The sequence below is a fragment of the Sarcophilus harrisii genome, chromosome 1 (assembly GCF_902635505.1).
Source record: "Sarcophilus harrisii chromosome 1, mSarHar1.11, whole genome shotgun sequence".
NCBI classification, from domain to species: domain Eukaryota; kingdom Metazoa; phylum Chordata; class Mammalia; order Dasyuromorphia; family Dasyuridae; genus Sarcophilus; species Sarcophilus harrisii.
The window spans coordinates 54,748,815-54,773,906 of record NC_045426.1 but is presented as its reverse complement, the minus strand read 5'-3'; the positions used below and the strand labels follow the sequence as shown (position 1 = coordinate 54,773,906).

At 40.0% G+C, this 25,092-nt stretch overlaps 1 long non-coding RNA gene across 1 annotated transcript in view; it reads right to left on the bottom strand.

Annotated features, from left to right (window-relative positions):
• Positions 1-8,977: 8,977 nt before the first annotated feature.
• LOC116421887 overlaps positions 8,978-25,092 on the bottom strand; it is a 57,671-nt gene continuing 41,556 nt past the window's right edge. The window contains exons 2-3 of the long non-coding RNA XR_004232472.1: positions 11,473-11,616; positions 8,978-9,990 (exon numbers count right to left, since the gene is read on the bottom strand). This is a non-coding gene — a long non-coding RNA (uncharacterized LOC116421887). The remainder of the gene's footprint in view (positions 9,991-11,472; positions 11,617-25,092) is intronic.

Genomic DNA, 25,092 nt, shown 5'->3' with positions numbered 1-25,092 from the left:
AGGAGGAGGAAGAGGAGGAGGAGGGAGGAGGAAGAGGAGGAGGAGGAGGAAGAGGAGGAGGAGGAGGGGAGGGAGGAAAGGAAGGAAGAAGAGAGGGAGGGAGGGAGGGAGGGAGGGAGGAAAAGAGAGAGAGAGAGAGAAAGAGAGAGAGAGAGAAGAGAGGAGACAGAGACAGACAGAAATAGAAACAGACAGAGAGAGAGACAGAAACAGAAAGAGAGAGAGGAACAGGAGGAGGAGAAACAAGAAGAGGGGGAAAAGGAAAAACAGGAGTAGGAGGAAGAGAAGAAGAAGAAAGAAGAGGAATAGGAGGAAGAGAAGAAGGAAGAGAAGAAGGAGGAGAACAGGAGGAGGAGGGACAGAGAAGAAAGGAAAGGAAAGGATAGACAGAGACAGAAAAAGGAGAGTGGGTAGAATCAAATTATTTCAGGAGCCTTCTCAACATCTCTTAGGATAAAGGTAAGGGGTAAATTATCATTTTCCCCTGTTAGAACAAGAAAGGTGATTCACCCCATGGCATTTGCCTCCTTTCTTTTCGATTATATTCAACCCATTCCAGATACTAATAGGTAATATTTACAACAGACAGATTAGGGAAATACTCTTCTGGAGACAGTATCTCTTGGTAAAATTTCAATTTTCTGGGCCTCAGTTTTCCCAGCTTTAAAACTGAAATTTGAATTAAATGATCTCTAAGACCTCTTCAAGCCGAGGAATTGACGCACCAGTTTCATCTAGATGTTTTCCATTCCTGCTGTTGCTCTCCTATCAGGCCTTCTCCCCATTTTGGGGAGAACTTGGGTGAGATATACTGGTATATTTTCACCATCATCAATTTTAGAGCCTATGGTAGTCTTCCTTGTCTTGATTCCCATTCCCCATCACTACTAAGTCATATGGACTCCTGGGATTTATGCTCTCCAGAGCTCCAAGGCCAATATCCAATCCCTTTAGATGAATAGCTGAGGGGCTTTCAGTTAGCAGCTACAAGTTTAAAAAAAAGAACAGTGTGTCCCATTGCATCCAGGACCATCTCCAATCTCCCTGATCTATATCCGGCCACTAGACCCAGATGGCTCTGGAGGGGAAAGTGAAGCTGGTGACCTTGCACAACCCTCCCACACTTGTAAATCACAACCTCACCTCCCCGACGTCATAGTTCTCTCCCAGAACAAAGAACAAACAAAAACAACAGCACAAATTCAGTCTGAGAAGTCCCTAGATCTGACTGCAGCAGCTAGACATCATAGCAGTTATAGTACTAAGTCAGGCTACAACAGGTTTCTCCTTCCTGCCACCTCCTCATTCCCTGTTCATCTCACTTGTTCTTTTCTAAAAGGAGATTTGAAAAGTTTCTCAGCAGGACCTACAGATAGATATATAATCCCATTACACAGTCACACTGGCTTCTTGCCAGCCACCAATAGTCAATGGAGCTTCCCTCCATTGCCCTAGTTTGAAATGGGGGGAGGGGGGACTGAGGTGCTGACTTCTGGCCAGAGCATCTTCCACTGAATAAGTCAGATCTACGAATCAGACCTGATCATTCCCAAGACAGACCCCACCCCCTTCCGCAAGCTGTCAGCCCTTATTATGGCTAGAGGAGTCAGTTCACTCACAAGGCCTTTGGAAGGATAACTTGGGCCTAAGGATTGGCAGAGAACAGAAAGGGGATGAACCTCCTCCCCTATAAGCTTTCTCATTTTAGAGTTAACACTGCATTTTTTAAAATTCAAAACTTTTTGGCATAGAAGAGTGATTGAGGATCCCTAAACTGGAAGAGTAGCAGCTGAGCCTGGGGAAGCAGGGAATAAGAAGTTGGCTTCTGGTTCCTTTCACACTTGGAACTGATGCTCTGACTCTCTTCAAGGATGCTAATCAGGGCAGGCCCGTTGTATAGAAGGCAGGAGGAACAACAGGTCCTGGGGTGGTGGTGGTGGGGGGGGGGGTTACAGAAAGCCCTCAAGTTTGGGCAGCCTGTTCCTCCCATCACAGCTCATCTTAGCCCAGGCTCGCAGGAAGCACTGCAGCACTGCGGCCTGGGGGAGGCCGTGGGGGAGGGGGAAGGGGAGCGATGCTAAGGGGGAAGGTGTGGACGCACCTACACCAAGTCCTTCGCTAACCAGCCCCTGAGTCCACACTGCGTTTCCGTTTAATCCTTCCTGATTGGAAAAAGCGTTTCCCCCGCAACTTTCACTAACTGCGGGTCTGTCCGGCCAGACAGCAGGAGGCCCGGATGAATCAAGGCAAAAATCACAGGCGGCCCTTTGCCTAGAAGGGGCTCCCAGGGTCGGTCAAACATTAACATCCTCCCTCTCACAGCAGCAGAAACGCAGGTCAGCCTGACACCCCCCACTCGGGGAAGGGGGAACAGGAGAGCACCGGAGCAAACTGACAGGAGCTTCCAGAAAGTTGGGTCCGCGTAAATGAGAGCACACCGGCCCCTTCCCTCGGATGGAAACCAGGATCTCCCTCCCCACTCTTTCTGCAGATAGTATTCCTCTTCACCTCACTCCCACCTCGAGATATCCAGGCTAGACTGAGGTCGTCTACAAAGAAGATACCAGAACCAGCTTTCCTTCGCCCTAACCCCCCCAATCCTCATCCGCCCTTAGGGCCGAACAGACGCCGTTGTGTCCATCAGACGGAGATGGCCCCGACTTCTGTAAAACAGGACAAGCGCCCGCCGTTGTCCTCCTCCCGGCAGGAGGTAGTTTTTTATACGGGGGATCGAGGCGGGGAAGGGGTATCGAAGATCTCTACGAAAGAAGACCCCCCGAGATACAGAGCCGGACGTGCGTTCCGCCCCCCCCCCCCCAGTCTTTGCTACCACTGCCGCGGGCTCAGTCCTTGAAGCTCGCACCCTGACCCCGGCCCCAGGTCCCCCAGTTTCCCTGGACCCCAGGCCGGAGCTCCGCTCCCCGCCTCGGCCCCTTCCACGCGCACCCCTAGCCGACCGCGTCTTACCTTCATCCTGCATCCGCTGCAGGCACAAGGCAAGGTTTTTCCTCCAGCCTGGCATCCCGGCGCAGGAGCAGCGCTGGGGCTGCTGCGCAGGACGGAGCCCCCCCCACGCGGCTGGACAGCGCTGGGGATGCGGTGCGGGCAGCCCGCCACCTACCAGGCTGGACATGGGTGGGCACCGGGCTCCTCCATGAGGGCCGGGGTCGGAGGGCTAAGAGGGGGCTACGGGAGAGAGAGGAGCGAGTGTGTCAGGAGGGCGAGAAGAGCGAGAGAGGCGGGCACCCGAGGCTGGGCAGGGCACGGCAGGGCAGGGCACAGCAGGTCTGGAAGGAAAGGAGGGTGGCGGAGAAGAGGGCACCAGCCCCCGCGGCCGGCCGCCTTCGCCTCTGACGTCGGAGCTGCTGGCTGGGGCTGCACCGGACTTGGGGGTTCCAAACCGAGTGTCTCTCCCCGGCCTGGAGTGAGCCACAGGAGCTGCGGTGCCCGCGTGGGGTGGGGACCGTACTAAGTAGCAAGAGAGCCGAGGGGGGCGCCAGGGATGGGGAGCTCGCTCTCCCCCTCCGGCCTCACAAGGGAGCCCCGGGGACAGGGATGCAGCGCCCAGCCTGCGCCGCGGCGCTCAACGAGGGCGGGGGAACGCGAAGCCCCAAAGCCCGCGGCCCCTGTCTGGACGGCGGGGCGATCACGGCCGACTGGGGAGATCACGAGAATAGTACAGTCCTCCTTAGGCAGAAAGTCTTTTTCTCCTCTCTCTGTGTCTGGCTGTCTGTCGATCTGTCTACCTTTCTGTGTTTCTGTCTCCGTCTCACTCGCTCGTTTGGTCCCTCCTCCTTTTCCTCTTCCTCCCCTCCTATTTCTCCTCTCGCTTTTTCTTCCCTCCCTCCCTTTCTTTCATCCCCCTCACTCTTATCTTTCCTCTCATTCTCTTTCTTTCTTTTTCCTTCCCCCTCCCTGTCTCTCTCCTTTCCCCCTCTCGCCTCTAGGCAATTAAGAACTTCGGGGGAGGGCACTTTCCCTAGGATCCGGATAATAGGAAGTTGCCCAGGTCCGGCTAAGATTTCTTCTGTCCCCATCCACCCAAGCTGGAAGCAGCTCGATTGCAAGACCTAGACAGGTGCCTCTGAGTTGGATTGGAAAGGTCCTCCGAGGGGAGGGCCCAAGCAAAAACACTGCTGGAATGGTGGGGCAGGAGTAGAAACATCTGCAGCCAGTTCCCTATTACGCAGTGAAATGGAAATGGATGGCAATCATCCAGATGATTCGGTTCTTTGCCCGGATAATTATGGCCATTTTCAGGACAAAAAACCTGTGATCCTTTTTGGCTTGGATTTCTTGCATTCCCAAAACAAGACCAACCCACATGGAATCAGCCAAGTTTGGTTACTCTTACCTTCCCCCTACCCCTTTCTGTGATTCCCCATCCCTATACCCTTTCGCTCTTACAAGTTATCCAGTGTCCTCTGGCTGCCCATCACCCATCCTTGCAGCAATACACCTAGGCCAACCTTCCTTTGCAGTGTCTCATGCCACCAAACTTACCTCTCTTAAAACTTTCTTACTGATCTCAGGCCTCAAGAAGAAAGTCATTTGATTAAAACTATCTCTAATGGTTGGGTGGGGGTGGGGTGGAGAGAAGGTTTTGAGAGAAAACACTTGATTAGAAAGCAAAAAGTTTCATTCCTAATCTGTCTTGGACATTAAGTAGCTGGGTAACTTTGAGCAACTTAATTTCATTTCTCCTTTCCATTGCTGATCTACAACATGGAAGTTCATTCATTCAACAAGTGCCTACTAAGTGCAAAGCATTGTTCCTGTTTTGGGGAATACAGACAAAAAGAAAAAGGCCTCCCTCTCAAGAACTTTACATTGGTGGTGGGGGAAATAGGGAAGCTGGAAAGGGAGGAAGAGAAGAAAAAGAAAGAGGAAGAAGAGGAGGAGGAAAAGAAGGCATAGGAGGAGAAGGAGAAAAAGAAAAAGGAGGAAGAGGAGGAGGAAGAAGAAGAAGAAAAAGAAGAGGAGGAGGAGGAGGAAAGGAAGAAGAAAAAGGAGGAGGAGGAGGAGAAGGAGGAGGAGAAAGAGGAGGAGGAGGAGGAAGAGGAAGTAGAAGAGGGGGAAGAAGAAGAAGAAGAAGAGGGGGAGAAGAAGAAAAAGGAGGGGGAAGGGAAGTGAGTCCAGAAAAAGAGAGCAGGGATATTCAGATTTGTTAGTCTTTTGCAAAAAGACCAACTACTGAAATTAGTGAAAGGTAGTATGGAGCCTGAGGAGAAGAGAGCCCAGAACAGTCTTGGAGGAGAGCTATAGCTAAGAGCAAGATATGGATAATCATCCATCAAAGGAAAGTGATAAGTGATCAGACAGGAAGAAGAGTAACCAGGAGAAAACAAGTTTATAAAACTCTATTCAAGAAACATTCATTAAGCACCTTTTAAGTTCTAGGCATTGTGCTAAGGGCTGGGAATACAAAAAGAGACCAAAAAAGTCTCTCCAGAAGCTTAAAATCTAATGGTGATGATGTGTAAACAAATATAAACAAAACAAGATATATATACATATATATTATATATATATATATATATGATAAATAGAAAATAATTAACAGAGGGAAGGCATTGGGAACATCCAGAAAGAGGTTGCCAACTGTCAAAAAGGTATGGAGAAATCATGGAGTATGAGGTCTGAGATCTAACAGAAGACCCATCAATTTTAGACAGTAAACAATTACTGATAACCTTCTATTAAGTGGTAGTATAGGAAGCCAGATTTCAAGGAGTTGATAAAGGAATGGGAGATAAGAAAATGGGGGAGGGGAATTCACTAAATTGTGCATACTCTTTGATATCACTACTAGTCTTAAACCCCAAAGAGATCAAAGAAAGATTAAAAGGTCCCATATACCTTCTACTAAAATATTTCCAGCTGTTCTTTTTTTTTTCTTTCATGGTAGGAAAAATTGGAAATTTAAAGGAATACTCATTAATTGGGGAATGACTGAACAAATTATGATGTAAATATTTAATAGAATATTATTGTGCCTTAAAGAATAATGAAAGAGTTGGTTTCAGAGAAATTTGGGAAGGCTTGTAAAAACTGAAGCAGAGCAAAATGAGCAGAACCAGAAAAATTTTTACCATAATAACACTATTATAAAGACAGACAACTTTGAAAGGTTCAAGAGCTCTGAGCAATATAATTACTAATCATGATTCCAGAGATCTAATGGAACATGCTAACAGAAAGGTAATAGACATTTTTGGAGGAGCTATTTGGGAACTTGTTTTGCTTGGATCTCAATGCTTGTTTCAAGAATCTGGGTTCTTTTATGGAAGGTGGAAGAGAGAAAATTATTGCTTGTTACTTGAAAAAAGCAAAAATGAAACATTTTAAAAAGAAGAAAGTAGAGATAATAAGCTTTTTCCAGTAATTTAACTATAAAAGGAAAATAATATAGAGACAATTGCTAGATTTTTATATTGGAAGAAAGTCGTAGAGGGAGCCTAGGGTCAAATAGAGGGGTTTTTAGGAATAGAGAGAAATGGACATGTGTATAACTAGCAGGGTCTGAATCAGAAAACAAGAAAAGATAGAAGATTATAGAGAAGAGGATGACTAACGGGGCAAGACAGGAGGGGGTGGGATCAAAAGTGAGTTAGTCTCAAGGAGGAGAACTATCTAGATAGACATCAGTGATTGGAGCAAATAAAGTTTGGAAGATGATGAAGAAAGGTTTGATGTATAGAAGAAAGAAGAAGAGGGAACTCCACTGAGTTCTCCACTGAGTTTGAATAGACTTAGTTAAAGAAGGAAGATAATTCTTTCCTGTCTATCTCATAGTTATTATGAGAATTAAATAAAATAATGAAAATGCATTCATTCAACAGCTATGTATTACCTACTACGTACAAATGTGATTTGAAAGCTATAAAGTGCTACACAAATATACAGTATTGTTCATATTTTATTAATTTAGCATCATTGCTCCAGAGCTGAAAGGGACCTCACAGACCATCTAATCCAATTCACTTTATGAAGATGAAAACTGAGTCCCAGGGAGGTTCTGATTTATACAGAATTATACTAGAAGTTAGAAGCTAGAATTTATTTATAGGGCATTTTAAGGTTTGCAAAGCACTTTACATGAATCATCTCATTCAACCTCAGAACCACCCAGTGAGATAGGGGCTCACCCATAAGCTCTATTTTTCACATAAGAAAACTAAGGTTGAGAAAGGAAAAATGATTTTCTCAGGATTACACAAGAAGTTAGAAAATGAGGCAGGACCTAAAATAAGATCCTTTGATCCTAAAGCCAGGACCCTTTCAAGATGTTCTAAGTCGTTAATGTATCTCTATAAAGAGAACTTTCTATGATCTCAAATGAATCTTTGATGGTAGAATTTCAGGCAGTCTTATAAAATCGTTGCCTGGAATTTACTTCCTCCTTACCACTGTCTCAGAATCTCATCCATTGTTCAGGTTCCATCTTTTGTAGTAAGTCTTTCTTTCACAAGTTCATATCCTTACCACGTATCATATGAGTGTATTTTCCCAACCATTGGAATAGAAATTCCAAATAAGCAGGGACTATTTCTTTTTTCCATTCTTCCTTTGTATCTCTGATCCCTAGCACAGTATCTTAAAAATAGTAGACACTTAATAATTAGATTGTATTCATTAAATTGGATTGGATTTGAAAAAGAAGGAAAGAATTTCAGGAATACTGAGGAGGAATTTTGGGTTCATAGGATAACAAGCAGGAAGATATTTTAAAGAGGATTAACTTTAGGCATATAGAAGTTTAATGATGTCTGCAGGGTCATGCATAATGAGTGACAAATTCAGGATTTAAACTCAGATCATCTGATTCCCAGTCAAGCATTTTTCCCATGACAATACACATGGCACTACTTAGTTCTAATCTATTCCATTCAGGAAGTTGTTATTAAACACCTACGATTTGCGAAGAATTGTTCTGGGCATGGTAGTTGCCCACAAGCAGTCACTGTTCTGACTATAGCATAAACTGACAACACAAAAGGAAAAAAGTTGAATGGAATTAGAATATGCAATTGCACAAATGTGATCTCCTCAAAGACAGGGTCCCCATTTTTATATTTATCTCACTTTTATATTTCAATTTCATATTTGTATAAGAGAAGGATCTCTCTCTCACCTTGCATTAACGCAGATCACAAGGTATTAAATGTAAGGGTGGTTTCACATGATAAAGCTTTATATATGTCAACATTTGAATGAATTTATGTCTTGTCTTCTTGATATGAGGTAAAAATTCTTTGACTGGATTGAGGAAGAAAAAGCCTGGCAGGGTAACCAAACAAGCTAACAATAACTCTGAAGGGCTTTAAATAGTGGGAGGAATTTCAACAGTGAGTCAGTGGACCAATTAAGTTATAGAAGATTTTAGTTAGGCCCTGGAGAAAGGATTGATCTTGAGAAGAAAGGAGTTTCTCTCTCCTCCCTCCGTTGACTATAGTATGGGAGAGACTACAGTGGGAGACCAATCATCCAGCTGGAAGTGACAAAGATCCACTTAGGACAAACATAGACCAATGAATGTGCCCCTGAGAAGTATAACCACTATTCTTAAGAGGAACTTCCTGAGGGTTCTGTGAAGGAACTTCCAACAACCAGCAACTAAGAGGGACTCTCTTTCCACATACATTGCACATCATTGTATATATGTCTCACTACCATTTTACTCAATATGGATCCACTTTCCCCAAGATCTGGTGTGTTCAAGTACATACATGTGTGTGTACACACATAGCTTGGAAGGGATATTTTGTACCAACTGATCTTACTACTTGCCACTGGGTCATTTTTTCAGTTGTTGGATTCTTCCTATTTTTCATTTGGAATTTTATTGGTGGATACTGGAATGATTTGTCATGTTCTTAAGTGACTTGCCCCCGGAGCACACAGCAAGTAAGTATCTGAGGCCAGATTTGAACTCAAGAGGATGAGTCTTTCTGACTTAAGGGTTGGCACTCTATCTACTACACCATCTAGCTGCCTCTTGATCTTATATCTTCTGAGTAAATACTTTTTTAACAATAGGACTCCTACTGGAGCTCAGGTCCTAAAATATTAAAAGCTTCCTTTACAACACAGGGTGAGTAGAAATCAACAAACCCCCTAAGGATCCCAGGCTTCCGCAAAAATGCCTTCTGAGTTGGAAAAAATAGCTCCTGGGGTGGAGAGTGAATGGGGAATACTACCACTGCATTTGTATTTCTTTAGTTGAAGTTGTATATTCATTGCTTAGCAGAGAGTCTGGCCCAGAGTAGGCACCTGATAAATATTTCTTGAGTAATTTATTGATTATGTCAATGGTATTGAAAAAAACAAAGTAATGATGATAAGGGCACAGATCATAAAATCAGAGCTAGAATAGATCTTGGCAACTTTTTAGATTCACTCATTTTATTGGTTGAGGAGGAAACTTGAGTCTCAGAGGAATTAAGAGACTTACCCAAGATAATATATTTACATGGAAATGGACTGGGAATCCAGGGTCTTGAATCTCGATCCTCTCCCTCTTGGTCTATTGTTCTTTCTACTGCATTACTCTTTGGGCATCCAAAGTATACCAGTCACTTTGGTATTACTTATTAATGTTCTTTTGGGCTCCTCCAACGTGTTACATCATTGCTGTATATCAATGCTAAATTATTCATCATTGGAGTTAGTAGGGCAGACACACCAGCATGAACATCATCAGCAAGTGAGTAGCCTGCGGCCTTCAGAGTTGCTGACTGCTGTGTCAATGGGAGCCAACTTAATGGTCGAGGAAGTGAGTGTCCATAGGCAGTGGATGGTGAAATACCGCCTCTCCCTCCAGCGCTGATCGATCCTCTGGATTCTGAAGTCACTAGAACCCTTAAAAGACTCTTGACATTTTAAATCACCATCATTGGATTGGTGAAGACACCATTAGTAGTCAACAGCTGGATGGAAGAAGATCCTACTGAGATTTCCTTCTGGGGCAGCGGGGTCTTTTGAAGTGATCTGAAAAAGCAGAGAAGTGAAAACTCTTCTTGCTGCCTATTTTATACCATGTCATGTTTTTTTCATACCTAACTAGAGTCAGGGCTCCATGAATGTAACTGCTTCCCTTCCTTCCTTCAACATTTTCTTATGGAATACTACAGCTGGAAAGAACTTCAGAGGTTAGGGAGTTTGATTTCCTCATTTTACAGGTGAGGAAAATAAAGTTTAAACTTGTTAGGTTACTTTTCCAAGATTTACAGTGGCCCCTAGTCTCAAGCAGTGACAGAGGGAGTTTGAAAGTAATGGGCATCTATCCCACTTATTTAATCCTGAAATTGGGGGAGAGCACATTTATTCATTTCTCATGAGTCAACACATTTCTACCTTACATTAGGACCCCATTCCTCCAAGATGAGGCTGCTAGGGTGCCTTCCCTGGAACAGGTGACTTTGGAGCCAGAATTCATCCAGAAAGGAGTGAACTTGCATTCCAAACTGTGTGTTGAGAATCATGGTTAGTAGCCTTGAAAACTCAGCCTCTTATCCCAAGGCATGAAACCATGGTATGGTTCTTGGAAAGGTCTGGTGTCCTTGATCCTACCTCAGAAACCCAGATATCAGATGTCTGGCCAAAAATTTGCTGGACTGGAACACAGGAGATCAGAGCCCTAGTAGTCCCTACTTTAATGCTGCTACTGAATCTGCATTTCCTACTCTATATTAAGGATGTTGAACAATACGGTCTTAAAGATCTCATTAACATCTAGCAATCTATTAGTATATGAGATTAGGACTCTATTTGACTCAGTCTCAATTTCAGTTTACGTTAAATGAGCCTTCTTCTGTAACCTTTCACAGGTCACTTTTCCAGACATCCCAGTTTTCTCCTTTCTAAAGTGGGAGTATTGGATTATAGTATCTGATAGAATATAAGAGTTTTGGAACCAGAGACAATTTCATTTTTGATTTTGGAACCCATGCCTAATAGAGTATAGGACATATGGCAAAATAATTAATTATAGGATAATTAATGATAACAAATAATTAATTCTGGATCATTAGATTGTAGATTTAGAGTTGGACAGGATCTTCAGGATCATCAAATCCAACTTTTCCATTTTACAAAGGACAAAATTGAAACCAAAGAGGGTAAATGGTTTGTCCCAGGTTACCTAGCTATTAAATATCTGGGCAAAATTTGAACCCAAGTTTGCCTTATCTTTAGACCACAACTCTACCCATTAAACAACATTGCTCTTTTCCAGCTCTGACATTATGGTGATTTGGGAGAGAGGGAGGAGATGGGCTTCCAATATTCTTTTAGTCCTTTCCTCAAAAGCATATATTTGTTTGCTGTTAGGATTACCACTCTACTTCCCTCGAGACCTGGAATAATTAGGTTTCTTTCATGCCAATTATGAAGAAACAGCTGAATTTAACATCTAGTTGTAAAGAATAATTAGTTAAAATCGGAAACTACCATATGGTACATTTCCTTTACCTGTCGGCCTCCTCTACAATAGGCTTGTGGTATTCTTAGATGACTGGGGCCAATGGCCTGTGAGATTCTTCCTGACAGGATGCTGTCTTGCCCTTCTGTCTTGCCCATAATTTTATGTTTCTTGCCTTGTTTATGGTACTTGACCTGGGCACAAAAATTCCCAATTATGCTTTTGCACCATGGTGGACAGAATACAGAATAATAGAGCTTGAAAGGGCATTAGAAAATAGAATGTCAGAGCTAGAAGTATTCTTAGAACATATGTGTCAGAGCTTGGATATGTCACTAAATAAAGAATATTAGGAGCTTGGAGAGACCTTAGAACAAAGAAGAATCAAGTGTACATGTCATAATTGGGAGGAATCTTCTAATACAGAATATTAGAGCATAAAATATCAAAGTTAGAAAGGACATTAGGATAAAGGGTGTCCATAGCTGGGAGGGGCATTAGAAAACAGGGTGTAAGAACAGAATATCAGAGCAGAAAGAGAATTTAGAACATAGAACATTAGAGTTAGAAGGATTTTAGAAATCATCGAACTCATTTGACAGGTAAACCTGAAATTATTTGTTTTATTTTCTTGAATGCAGCCTCACCTAGACTGTAACCTTCTGATTGCAAGGAAGGTTGTCTTATATTGCCCTGAATTCCTCCAAGGTGCCTTCCTCATAGTAGGTGCTGAGCAAATATTTTTTGATTGATTATAAGCATTCAACTACATCCTGCCGACCTCTGTTAATTTTTCTTTTTGACATTTCCCCTTCTTCCTCTGCAGTCTGGACGATCATGATAATAGCTTACATTTATCTAATGCTTGCCCACTTAGAAAATGCATCCCTCATAGCAACTCAAGAGGTTGGTAGGGTACATATATGATGACATCTTATTTACAGATGAGGAAACTGAGGTTCAAAAACCTTAAGAGGCTTGTTAGTCCACATAGCTAACAAAGTGGAAGATCTCAGACTCAAACACAGTCTCTTGAATCAATATCCTGCGTTTTTTTCCTACTCTGTCATATAAAAAACAATATAAACAATCCCAAAAGGCATGGAGGCAATATTCTTGACAACCAGATAACACTAGTCCACACATTATGCATTAATTAGGTCATTTTTGGGATCCTGACTCAGAATGAATCAGCTACTGGTAGGTTTATTATAGGTAATAGAAAAACACTGGAGTTAGAGTTCAGAAGTGCCAATCGAGTCTCAACTTAAGTCCCAACTGTGTTACTTAGTAGAAGCACAGTAGATAAGAGTGCCAAGTTGGGAATCAGGAAGACTCATTTTCCTCCATTCAAATCTGATCTCAGATATTCACTAGCTGTATGACCCTGGTCAATTCACTTAACTCTGCTTGCCTCAGTTTCCTCATCTGTAAAATGAGTTGAAAAAGGAAATAGAAACCATTCCTGTATCTTTGCCAAGAAAACCCAAATAAGGTCACATAAAGTCAGACACAATTGAAAAAACTGAATAGCAAGTACTACTTACTAAGTGTATGGGAAACAAAGGATCTTTTATAGGAAAATTCAGTATAATAAGTAGGTAGGTAATAAGCATTTATTAGGTGTTGACCATATTCCAAGTATGATACTAAGACCTGGGGCTATAAATAAAAGCAAAACCAAAGATGATCCATGTCCTCAAGGAGCTTACATTCTTATGGAAGATGTTATTATTGTTGCTGTTGTTCATTCTTTGTACTTGAAGGAGACCAATGACATTATGAAGGTTCTGTCTTGACTTACTTGTGAATTGGATTTTAGTGAGACAGAGACACATAAAGGAAAGGAGGGAAAATCTTTGAACCAGAATCACAGCCAGGAGAATCAAGCAGGCTTGATTCAGGCATGTCACCAAAATGGAGACCCAGAAAGGAATTCACCGGTGGCACAAGAATATTATTGCAATGCAAACAGACACCTGAATCATGGTGGCAGAATCTTTAGAGTCAGAAGCACAGCTTGGAAAAGAATAAAGCAGAAGTGGTCTGTGCTCATCTTCCAAATGGAGGTTCTAAAACAGGGATGTTTCAATAAATCTTTAACAACAGTTCTTTGAGGAGTGGGGGCAGATAATAAATAAATAGATGATAGTAGATAGACATAATTTTTAATTTAATTTGCATTATTAAAGCTTTCTCCACTACTTTTAGTGCAATCAACAAAATAATAAATTAATCTTGATTTGCCAATTTCCAACGTGTAAATAACTACACTGAAAATTTAACAAATGGTTCTCCCAAGCCAAGAGCTGGTTTCAGCATACTACTACCTTGACAGGAACTCATCAATGGGAATGAGGGGAACAGCATGGTGGAAGGATATTTCATGGTGAGATGATCTAGAGGTGCTGAAAGAAATCCCAAGGTGAGAGGGCAGCTGAATCACAGTTATTTAGCACTATAAAGTTTGCAAAGCAACTTGTGAATTCTCATAAAGTAAAAATAGATATTTTAATCATAAGTTTATTTACCATAAATCATAAAGTTCAAGTGTCTCTCCTTTGTTTTTAATTTACTCTTAGGTTTGTTTATTTTTAATTATAAAGTCAATAAAGCATGCATATAATGTAATTTAAATCAACCAGTACTCACTGAATGCCTGCTTTATTTCTAATTCTGTATTGTGTGCTACAGGGAACATAAAAGGCTAAGACAAAATTCCTGCCCTACTGTAATTTCTCTAAGAAAGTATGCAATCTAATAGGCTGTACTCCCTCAAATCTTAGATTATATGGTTGATTCTGTTATTTCTATAAGGGTTCAGATTGGGAATGAAGTAGACCTATGAAGGATCCATAGAAAATAAAGCTGAAAACAATTTATTTTTACAGATGTAGACAGAATCTCCTCCGGTCCCATCCTCCCAGAATGCAGTTGGCTATGTTACCTTTTCAGGATTATAAAGGTACTCCTGAGGAGACTGAAATGTCTCTTCTCCAATGATCCCAGCTCAACCCCTCCTTTCTTGGTGTATTCTCCTACTGTAACTAGTACCCCAATTCTATTTAACTATTTAACATTAATTAGCATTTACAGAGGGACAGTCACTTCAAAGACATAGAAAGAAAAAAACTACAAAAAAGTTTTGGATATTTTGTTTTTTCCATTTGCATTGTAGAAGAAATCATGGGCATTTTTCTGAGCCTGCTTCCTTTGTATTTTCTGAGTTCATTCATATAAGTCTTCCCATGCATTTCTAATTTCATCATGTTCCTCCTGACCTACCTCTAAACTTTTGGGTCCCACTGAACCAGTGTGAAGGGACTAGCTTTTACAAGAATTCCCCTAGGTTGTATTTTTTTGATGATGACAGCAATTCTTGGAGACCACATTGTAATTCTCTTGGATGCTGCACCATCCCTACACTGCCGAGCACCTCTTGGCAAGGACCCAGCTTGCCAGGTAAATCGCAGTCCTGTTTACATTAACCCCAAAGGACAACCTTTCGCTAACAAGCTGCTCTTGCCACAGCTGTCACATAATTTGATTGGAAACAAAAGAATAAAGCCAGACCAAAAAAAAAAAAAACAAAACAAAAAACAACATTTCCTGACTATTCCTTATGCTAAGACCCAGGTGTCAAAGTTGGAAGGGACATTAAGAAGTATGCCATAGAATTTTACAGGGTGACAAAAATGAGACCCAGATAGAAAAGTGATTTGCTCAAAGTCACACAGCAAATTTGTAGCAGTGCCTGAGTAGAATCCAGGTGTCCTGACTCCTAAATTTGAGGTCTTTTATTCTCTAAAACTAAATTTTCAGGAAGTAAGCCCCAACTTTTAACCTCTTTTTTCTGTTACCTTTTCTTTGGTTCCCTTGAGAAGTTATGGCATTAGGAATTCTCAGAGTATTTTAAGATCTAGGCAAGTTGACATTAGAGAAGGAACTTATACTCAGATGGGTCTACAATGGATAGAGTAAGAGAGAGTGCCAAGTTGGGAATCAGGAAGACTCATCTCCCTCTGATCTCAGATATTCACTAGCTATATGACCCTGGTCAATTCACTTAACTCTGCTTGCCTCAGTTTCCTCATCTGTAAAATGAGTTGAAAAAGGAAATAGCGAACCATTCCTGTATCTTTGCCAAGAAAACTCAAATAAGGTCACATAAAATCTGTAGACAGACCCAATTGTGATCCAGAAGGACATATTGGTGAATTTCTGAGATCTGATAGTGTTTTCTATTAATATTCCTGAAAATCAGAATAAATAAAATCTGGCAAATAGGTTGTACTATTTCCCCACAATTATACCTCAATTCATCTTTCCAAACAACTAGACCCGTACAAGGATTAATAAAAACAGCTTACATTTCTTTAAAGGGTCTAACATCGACAAAGTATATTCTGCCCAACAACCCTGAAAGACAACATGTGAATATATTTTTAACTCTATATTATAGCCAAGGAACTTCCCCATGGTGACATAGGCAGGAAATGTCAGAACTAAGATTGGAATCAAGTGTTCTTACTCTAAATCCAGTATTATTTTCACTAATCTCAAAAGATGAAGGAATCTTTATTTAATGATTCAGACTGTTTAGGAATAGCTCTCTCCTGAGCAATTCCTGAACCAGTTAGACCTTACTGGGAAATCCTTATTTTGTGTCTTCAAGGTTTTTCTGGGTCCAGGTTACCTCTAAGAAAGTGTAAACACTTGTAAGTATGGAATTCCACCTTTTCCTAATCAGTCAATGAACAGAGTAAACTAGGTATCAAACAATTTTACTCCTAGGAGGACAAGCAAACCCTTAATGTGCACAGATCATAGGGCTTTTGGCACTGGGTGAAAGGACTAAGGAAATATCTTGTGACAGATTGGAAAGGTCAAGATGAAGCTCTTAGTCCAATGTTTTGTTCAGTTCAGTATTCAAGGGATTCTAGTGGTAGAAAAATGGCTGTATAGGAGCTGATTCCAAAACTCTTTAAAGAATACCAAGAAGACATGACCAACAGAACATTCTGATATACAGCTATAAGGCACCCAAGCTATTTGTTTTACAAAGGAAGTAACTGAGGCTTAGAGAAGTCAAGTGTTTTGTCCCAATTATTAAGTACCTATCATATGCCAGACACTATATATATAGTCTCCTTTTATCCTCACCACAACACTAAAAAGTAGTTAGTATTATTATCATTTTACAGGTGAGGAAACTGAGGCAGAAAGAAATTAAATGATTTGCCAGAATCACATAGCCAGTGAGTGTCTGAGGCTGAATTTTCTCAGACCTTCCTGACTCCAGGTCTTGTGTTCTATCCTTTGTAGCACCTCACTGTCAACATTTCCTCATCTCATGGTCCCATCAGCAAAGTAGGGCTAGAAATACACCTGCCCCGAAAGGTTAATGTAAGTAATATTTAATGAAAATTCGCTGACAGACATTTTACAAACCCTGAAGTCTATAAATAATGTTCAATAATAAATTATGTCAAACAATACTTCTCAAAGGACTCATACCTGGGAAAAGGGTTGAGTTCCTAGAAGCAATAAGAAAGCTTCCATTTTAAAATCCCAGGCTCAGTAGCTAAACCCATCTCCTCTACCTCACCAGGAACCAAAACCTTTCACTCAGCTGAGACTTGCAACAGTGTCCAAAGGAAAACCTGTAAAGACCTAAGTTATCAAAGCAAGCAACATATTTTAACAGCCTTCATCAAGATAAGCTCTGGGTCTGTGGTAGGTAATTGGCAAAGGAGAGATACATCTTAGACTCAAAAAAACTAAAATAAAAACAGCCTGAAGTCCAGTCAAAGATACAGTAGACATTTCCATTTATCCTTGGGCTACAATATCCTGTAAACCAAAGATGCTAGGCTCTGGGAAAGCCATTTTTTGAAATGCAGACAGCTGTGTCAGGGCAAACAAAAAGAAGTTTCAAGCTGTCTCTAATTGTTAATTACTTTAAACGACTTTAAACGAACCTCAAGGTGGTCTCCCTATAATGGTTACTTTATTTGATAATGGAGTCCAGTCTAGGCTACAGAGTGGAACTATGGGATTAACAGTGTATTGAGTCCATCTAGACAGTCGTGGTATTTGGGAGAAGGTAAATGAAAGCTTCCCAGAGGGGAAACTCAGTGGATAGAGTGGGACCTGAGTTCAAATTCGACTTCAGATACTTAATATACTTCCTAGCTATGTGGCCCTGTGCAAACCACTTAACTTCAATTGCCTAAGCAAAACAACAACAACAACAAAAACCCAGAAAGAAGGTCCCCCAGATCACGACCAGCCTGAAATGGCATGAGAATAGGAACATGGGGCTGTCAGGGCAGAAGCTGGCATGCCTTGAGAGTGCTTACAGTTCTTTGACTGTGTGTGTGTTGGGTCTGAATCCTAAGCCCATCCCCTGACAAAGGAAATGGCAAATCACTCCACTATCTTTGCCAAGAAAACTCCATGAACAGTATGCTCTACAAGGTCATGAAGAGTCAGACATGACAAAATAACTGAATAACAACAGTGCTGGGTCGTAGTGATCTTTTTACTGAGCAATTAGGACACAGTTTTGAAAGAGCCTTCACCAAGACCTGAATTGCACTGAACTCCCAGAAAATTCATCCTAGAGCAAGAATTAACCATTTTGTCTCTGCACTCTACTTGTAATCTGATGAAGAAAGGTGGACCCTTTCTCAGAATAATGTTAAAGCATAAGATTAATTATAATAATTAATAATTAATAATGAGATTTCAAAGAAAATCAGCTATAATGAAATAGTGTCATTTAAAAATTATTTTATGAACACTGGATTCAAAACCCTTGACTTAGAAAGAATAGGGTGTTTAATTCAGAATTTGAAAAGTGTAAGAGAACAATGGGCATGCTTGATGGTATCCATAAAAAGAGTTCTCCATACATTTGCTTGTTGCTATCCCCTCTCCATGCTCTCACGCCTTCCTTTTAAGGTACAAGTTCAGATCCAGTCTCCTTCCTGAACACCCAAGTAACCTTCTTGGAGACTCATCTTGGTCTCTGATTTCTCTGGATTTCTATAGCTTCTACTGCCTAGAGAGTGGTACCATAATACTAGACTGAATGGCTTGCCTTCATGATACCAGGGTCCAGAAAATCTGGTTCTTCTGTCACCTTTAATGACTTTGGGAAGACCATTTCTCCTTCCTAAACCTCAGTTTCCTCTTTTATCAAATGAAAGTAAACCCTTTGTAGAAAAAAACGTTCTCCATCTTGTCTTTGTATCCCCAACATATAGCATATTGTCTGGCACAGAGTAGACACTTAATTTTTCTTGTTCTATAGTGTTGGGCAAGACAGATGACTCTAGCTCCAAGAGTCTGAGCTTTTGTCATTCATATGTCCCTTATATACCTCCTAGTACTGTTGGGGACTTTTGAGAGTATAACACTTTACTTCTGTCTTGAGAACAGAGACTCTATCCTTCTACACAAAACAAATATAAAATGAAAAGACACAATGCACCTAAATATAAAGTAGTTCGGGAGGCTAGGCAATAGTAGGTGGAAAGATCAGGAAAGGCTTCATTCAAAAGGTAAGGAGAAGAAAATAATCATTTATAAAGCACCTACTATGTGCTAAGCACTTGTTAAGAATCTACAAATATCTCATTGGAATCTTATTACAACCCTTTGAGGTAAGCGAATGCTATTATTCCCATTTTACAAATGAGAAAACTGAGGTGAACAGAAATTAAGTGGTTTACTTAAGAATTCAGAAGATAGTAAGAGTTTGAGATGGGATTTGAATTCTGATCTTCCTGACTTCAGTTCCAATGCTTTATCCACTGTGATACTAGCCACATTGAACAACATCAAAAGAAGAAAGGTGGAGATGAGGAGGGAGAACATTCCAGGTATGAAAGATGGCTGGCCACTGTAAAAAGTATAAATTTAGGAGATGGAGTATTGTATATGAAGAACAGAGAGAATTTACATGTATTTGGGAAATATCTAATGAAATAAACAATAATTTTAAAAAAGAAGAATGGAGAGAAGATCAATTTGACTCAGAAATGTCACAGAATGTGGAAAAAGTAATGTTTTAACTAGACTAAAAAGATATATTGGGGTCAATCTGCCAAGGGCTTTAAAAGCAAAACAAGGATTTATATTTGATTCTAGAAATAATAGAGAGTCATTGGAGTTTATTGAGTGACATAGGTGGAAGTCTATATAGGGAAAATACTATGGTCATTTTATGACAGATAAATTGTAGGGAGGAGATACATGCAGGGAAACTGATCACAATATGCCAAGAAGATCAAGCCAATATGTCAGACCATAATCAAAGATAATCAAAGAATTACAATATCTAAAATAGAAGGCTTCTTTAGATCTGTAGCAATGTCAATGGCACTTAATCACTCAAGGATTTCTGGAAGTTATCTGCCTTTCAAGCGGTACTCAAGGCAAAGGAGTTTCAGCTGGTGCTGATGTTGCTGGCAATCAAGACCGGAACACAGCAACCTCATGACATTGGCCAAATTTGTCACTGGCTCTTAGCCTACATTTTCTAGAGATTAGTTAGATCATCCCCATCATTTACAGAGAAGAGGAATGAGACACAGAGAGGGGAAGTGACTTGATGTCAAAGGTATGTTCAAATGGTCAGTCATTTTTTTAGTTCTGTCTAACTTTCCATATTTCATTTTAGGGTGAAGATGCTAGAGTCATTTGACATTTCATTCTCCATTTTATAGATGAGGAAATGGAGACGAACAGGATTAAGTGGCTTGCCCATGGTCAAACAGCCAGTATCAGACGGTGGATTTGAACTCATAAAGATGAAATCTTCATCTTCTGACTTCCCTGTCTTGATGGACTAATTTACTGGAATGAGAACCCAGGTTCTAGTCCTACCTCCTTTACAAACTAGCTATGTGACCTAGGAAAAGTGACAACTACCCTCAACTTTCATTTTCTCCTCTGTAAAATAAAAATACTGGAGTCAACTGTTTCTTGGGTCCCTTCAGCTCTTATATCCAATAGTTTAATATTTTAAGATATGTTAATTATATTTTTTAAATGAGAAAATATCTCTCCCTTATTTATCTCTCAGCAAATAATGACCAAGCAATGTACTATGCTAGATGCTGGGGATACAATAATAGAACCAAAATAAAAGTCATTTTCCGTAGAATCTATTTTTCAATTGCATATGTTCAGATTTGAGATTTTGCTATTTGAAGTTCTCCAAATAATTTATTATTGTTGTTGTTGATTTTATTAATTGCCTACCATGTGTTAAACACTATTACTAAGTACCAACGTACTAAGTACTAAATAGTACTAACTAGCTAATTAGTACTAAGTACTAATCTACTGTAACAATGATAGAATTTGAAAGTTGGGAGGGATGTCACAGTTTCTCCAATCCAGTTCCATCTTTTTATGGATGAGAGGTTAAATAGCTTCAGATATGAGCATCAAATGATACAAACTGTGATTAAACCACAAATACCTCAAAGTCCTAGAAAGAACCAACTAGGTCTTGGCCCCTTTGCTATTGTGGTGAATGCTTTGTAACCAACTTTTGCCTCAGCTCCTCCAAATGCGTAGCTACAGCTGCAATATCTGAGTATCGATCACTACTTTGTGCCAGCAATTCAATGCATTAAAGTGACTGACCATACTCACTTGTGGGGGTCTCACAATTCCAGAACATCCTTAGGAAAGATCAGAAGCAATTCAGATCTCTCAATGCCTATTCACAAATGGGTCTAAAGGTACCATAGTGACTGCTGAGGATGGTCTTCATGTTGGGATCTGGGGATGGGCCAGTAGCAGAAGGGCTTTAGGGAAGACAGGTAGAGACAGTGTAAATGACAGGACTCAAGGAAGACTGTAAAATAAGATGGATGGAACATAGCTCAGTTGTAGGAAATAAAAGCAGGCTGTCTCATTGTTCTCCTTGTACCATTATTTTCGCAATCTTTCTTGGGAAATAGGTTTTTGACAGGATAATGCAACACAAAGACCACTGGTCTAAGAGTCAAAAAACTTGAATTTGAAAACTGGCTTTGCCATTAACTTGCTTTATGACATGAAGGAAACTACTTTTCTTCTCTGAGATTCAGTTTTTTCATCTCTAAAATAAGAGATTTTTTAGATCTCTTATCTAAAAAGAGATAAGGTCCTTTACAGATCTGTGAATACAAGGAATCAGAAGGTCTCAATTCTAGGACTGACTTTGCTAGTAACTACATGCTTTTATTCTAAATATTCAAAAAGAATCTTGGCCTCAGTCTCCTATTCTATAGAATGAAACAATCAATCCTAAGTATTTATGAAGGACAATTGATTATGTGCTTGGGTACTGAGACTAAAAAAGATAAAAATGTGACAGTCCCTTGTCCTCAAGGAGTTTATAGTTTAGTTTTGGAGAAAACATTTGGAGAAAACATTTGGAGAAAACATATATATATATATATAGTACTAAATGATGAAAGAAGGGGAGAGGTTCTTGTAGCTGGGGGAATCAGAAAAGGCTTCATCTAAAGGGCAGTATGTAATGTGAGCCTTGAAAGAAGCTAAGAGTTCTAAGCAATTCTAAGTTTCTTGCACTTTAGCTCTCTACTCTTTACTGATAAGAGAAGCCAGGAAACCTGGCCCTTCACCTTTTTGATTTTAACTCAAGCCCAAGTTTTAACATTTATAAAGAGGGTTGGGCCAGATGTCTAGCCCTCTGGCCAGAGGTCATTGCTTCTGGCTCACTCACTAACTTGGTGCTTCCTCACCTAACCTCAGTTTCTTTTTCTGTAAAAAGAGGAGCTTGAACTCACTATTCTTCAAGTTCTCTTCCAGTTCTGACAGCCAGTGATTCCGTGTGACTCAGTACTGATGGCAAACAAGATTCAGGTGTTTCGTTTCCTCCTTCTTCCAAACTCCTGTAGCAATTGTTGTCTGTATAATTAATTTGGCAATTAATCATGTGCTGCTGTGTGACAGCTCGTCTATTGTTGTCTGGAACCATTATTTAAATCTTTTCACGCTATTTAACTCCTCTAGTGTTTATGTCACACATCATAAAAAGTAGAAGAAATGTTAGAGATTTTGTGCAGTCATTTTTTTTTTGGGGGGGGGGAAGCTAAGGCCCAGAGAGTTTAAATCATTTATTCAAGGTCATACATGTAGTAATTAGTAGTACTGGGATCCACACCCCAAAACACTAACTTTTAATCCAGTGGGGAAGAGCAATAAGTCCAAGGAGGGCAGCAATCCTAGCTTCTACTTCCACTGTATTAGTCACATGGGCTAATACAGAGCCTTAAATAAAGCAAATAACCAAGATATACTAGGTTCTAAAAGTCTTAGGGCAGTTTTATGCTATTAAAGCTTAAATATATGTATGTGTGTGTGTGTGTGTATGTGTGTGCTTAAAAGTACACATATATATGTATATATGTATGTATGTATCCTTGATTTTTTGCAAAAAATCATCCTGAAGCTTTAGTGCTTTTTATGATTAGTGGGATTTATTTGCTAGAATCTCTGCTTAGATCCTCCCTGGCTATAGCTGCTCCCTATATTTGTCCTCTCCATGCATGTTTCTTTTCTCTGTAAACATCCCTCTTCCTTCTATTGGTTCAGTAAACAGTGAGAAAATGTTTATGGGAGAATCTTTCTTTTTAAATTATGTTATATCACTTACTTAAATGTCACATTTTGAACTAATTCATCCTCTAGACAGCTGGTAAAAGAAACATATTGGTGGGAGCTCATAAGCTATGGTATTTTTCAGTGGATACTGACCCAAAATGTGTCTTAAACTCGGCACAGCTACAATTATCACAAGTAATATTAATAATATATCATGTAAGGGCCTGGCAATCTATTTATATTTCAAAGATTAATTATTTTGCTGTAAGAATTTCCCCACTGATCGGATGCAAATTATGATCTGCCCACGACGGAGCAGGGTCTTCAAGTTTTTCTTTGGCAAAAAAAAAAATCAATCAGCATCCAGGGCAGACTTTCATTGGGCATTTATTTAAAGGCTTTTCAGTTTGCTAGAAAGTGCCAGAGTTTGTTTTCTACTTTGGTAGTCTTTGAGAACCTTGATTCACTTCCAGTGAACTTTGATTCACTTCCATGCCAAAGTAGGTTTTGGATTATGACATTAGTAGAGGAAAAGTAGTGTCATCATTATTACTATGTTATTAATAAGTAATAAGTTGCTGCCAACTTATTATCATTATTACTAAGTTATTAACAAATAATAAGTTTCTGCCACTTTGGTAAAAGCCATGTGACTTTTGGGAGGCTAAGGAATATAAACCAGTGTGAAGCAGTAGTTCCCTGATGCAGGAAATCCATGAAAACATTCCCAAAATCCAGAGCAGATCCTGGAAGTCACCTAGCAACGAGTTTTCCCTTACTCCAGTCCTGAAATCACAGATTGAGGAAAGAGCCTTAGAACATAATGTTAATGCTAATAAGAATCTTAGAACACAAAGAGCCAAAACTTAGAAAAGCATTTAGTATGCAGGCGGGTAGAGCTGTAAAGGACCTCAGGATACAGAATATTAGAACTAAAAAGGAATAGAATATAGAATATTAGAACTAGAAGGGACCACAAAAGAGAGGATGCTAGAGATAGACAGGAGCTTAGAACAGAGAAAGTAAGAGCTGGAAGGGGTAAGAGGTGGGCTGTAATCAATAAACCAGAAACAGAGTGTTGTACAATCTGGTGCCTCCTCTTTAGTTTCCAGGCTCCAGACTTTCCTCCCCTCCTCTTTACTGTAGTTTATTACTGCTGTGGAGGCAACTGGATTTCCTCTTTAATTTTTCACAGCCCAGCTGGTTTGGCACAGACTTGCTGAAGGAAGATGAAGGAGGCTGGGACAACACATTCTCATTAATATAACCTAAATTCTACTCATTGATCTCTCTCCAGTCAACCTGGACTCTGCCATGCCTTGACTCTGTGGAGCTGAGACATGACGTCCAAGGACAGTCTTTCACTGCCCTCTACTGTGCCAAAGCTATAGCTATTAGTGAAAAGTCACGATTCCTTCATATGATCAATAGTGGGTCAATTGAGAAAACAGAAGAGTATTCCACCGGCAAACAAAAGATCTGGGTTCTAATTCTGGGTTCTTCCAAATAGGATTCCATTTCCTAGTCGTTTAAATTTTTCTTGAATTTAGTTTCTTCATTTGTTCTTAGAAGTATATATCTACGAATATGTATTTATATATGTGTGTGTATGTGTTTATAAATCATATAACTATATAGTATATATTTTGAAAGATGCTATATATTATAATAATATATGTAGTATATCTATTTAGTGTATATGTAATTGTACAGTATATATAAGTAATAATAAAACATGTATACTATAGGTAGTATAGGATTTATGTTATATACATTACATATACTATATGATATATTTATAACTATATAGTGCTGTGGTTTATTAATGAGAGGTATACAGTTATATAGATATAACTATATCTTATATATAAATATATAGTTACATGTGTTATTATTATAATATGGTATTAATGATATTTTTACTCACCACAAAACTTGATGGGAAAAAAAATGGACAACTATGGACCTATATATCAAAATTGTTTTCACTACAAAATCTTTATAAGAGCAGTCTATGTATACTTGATGAAAACTCA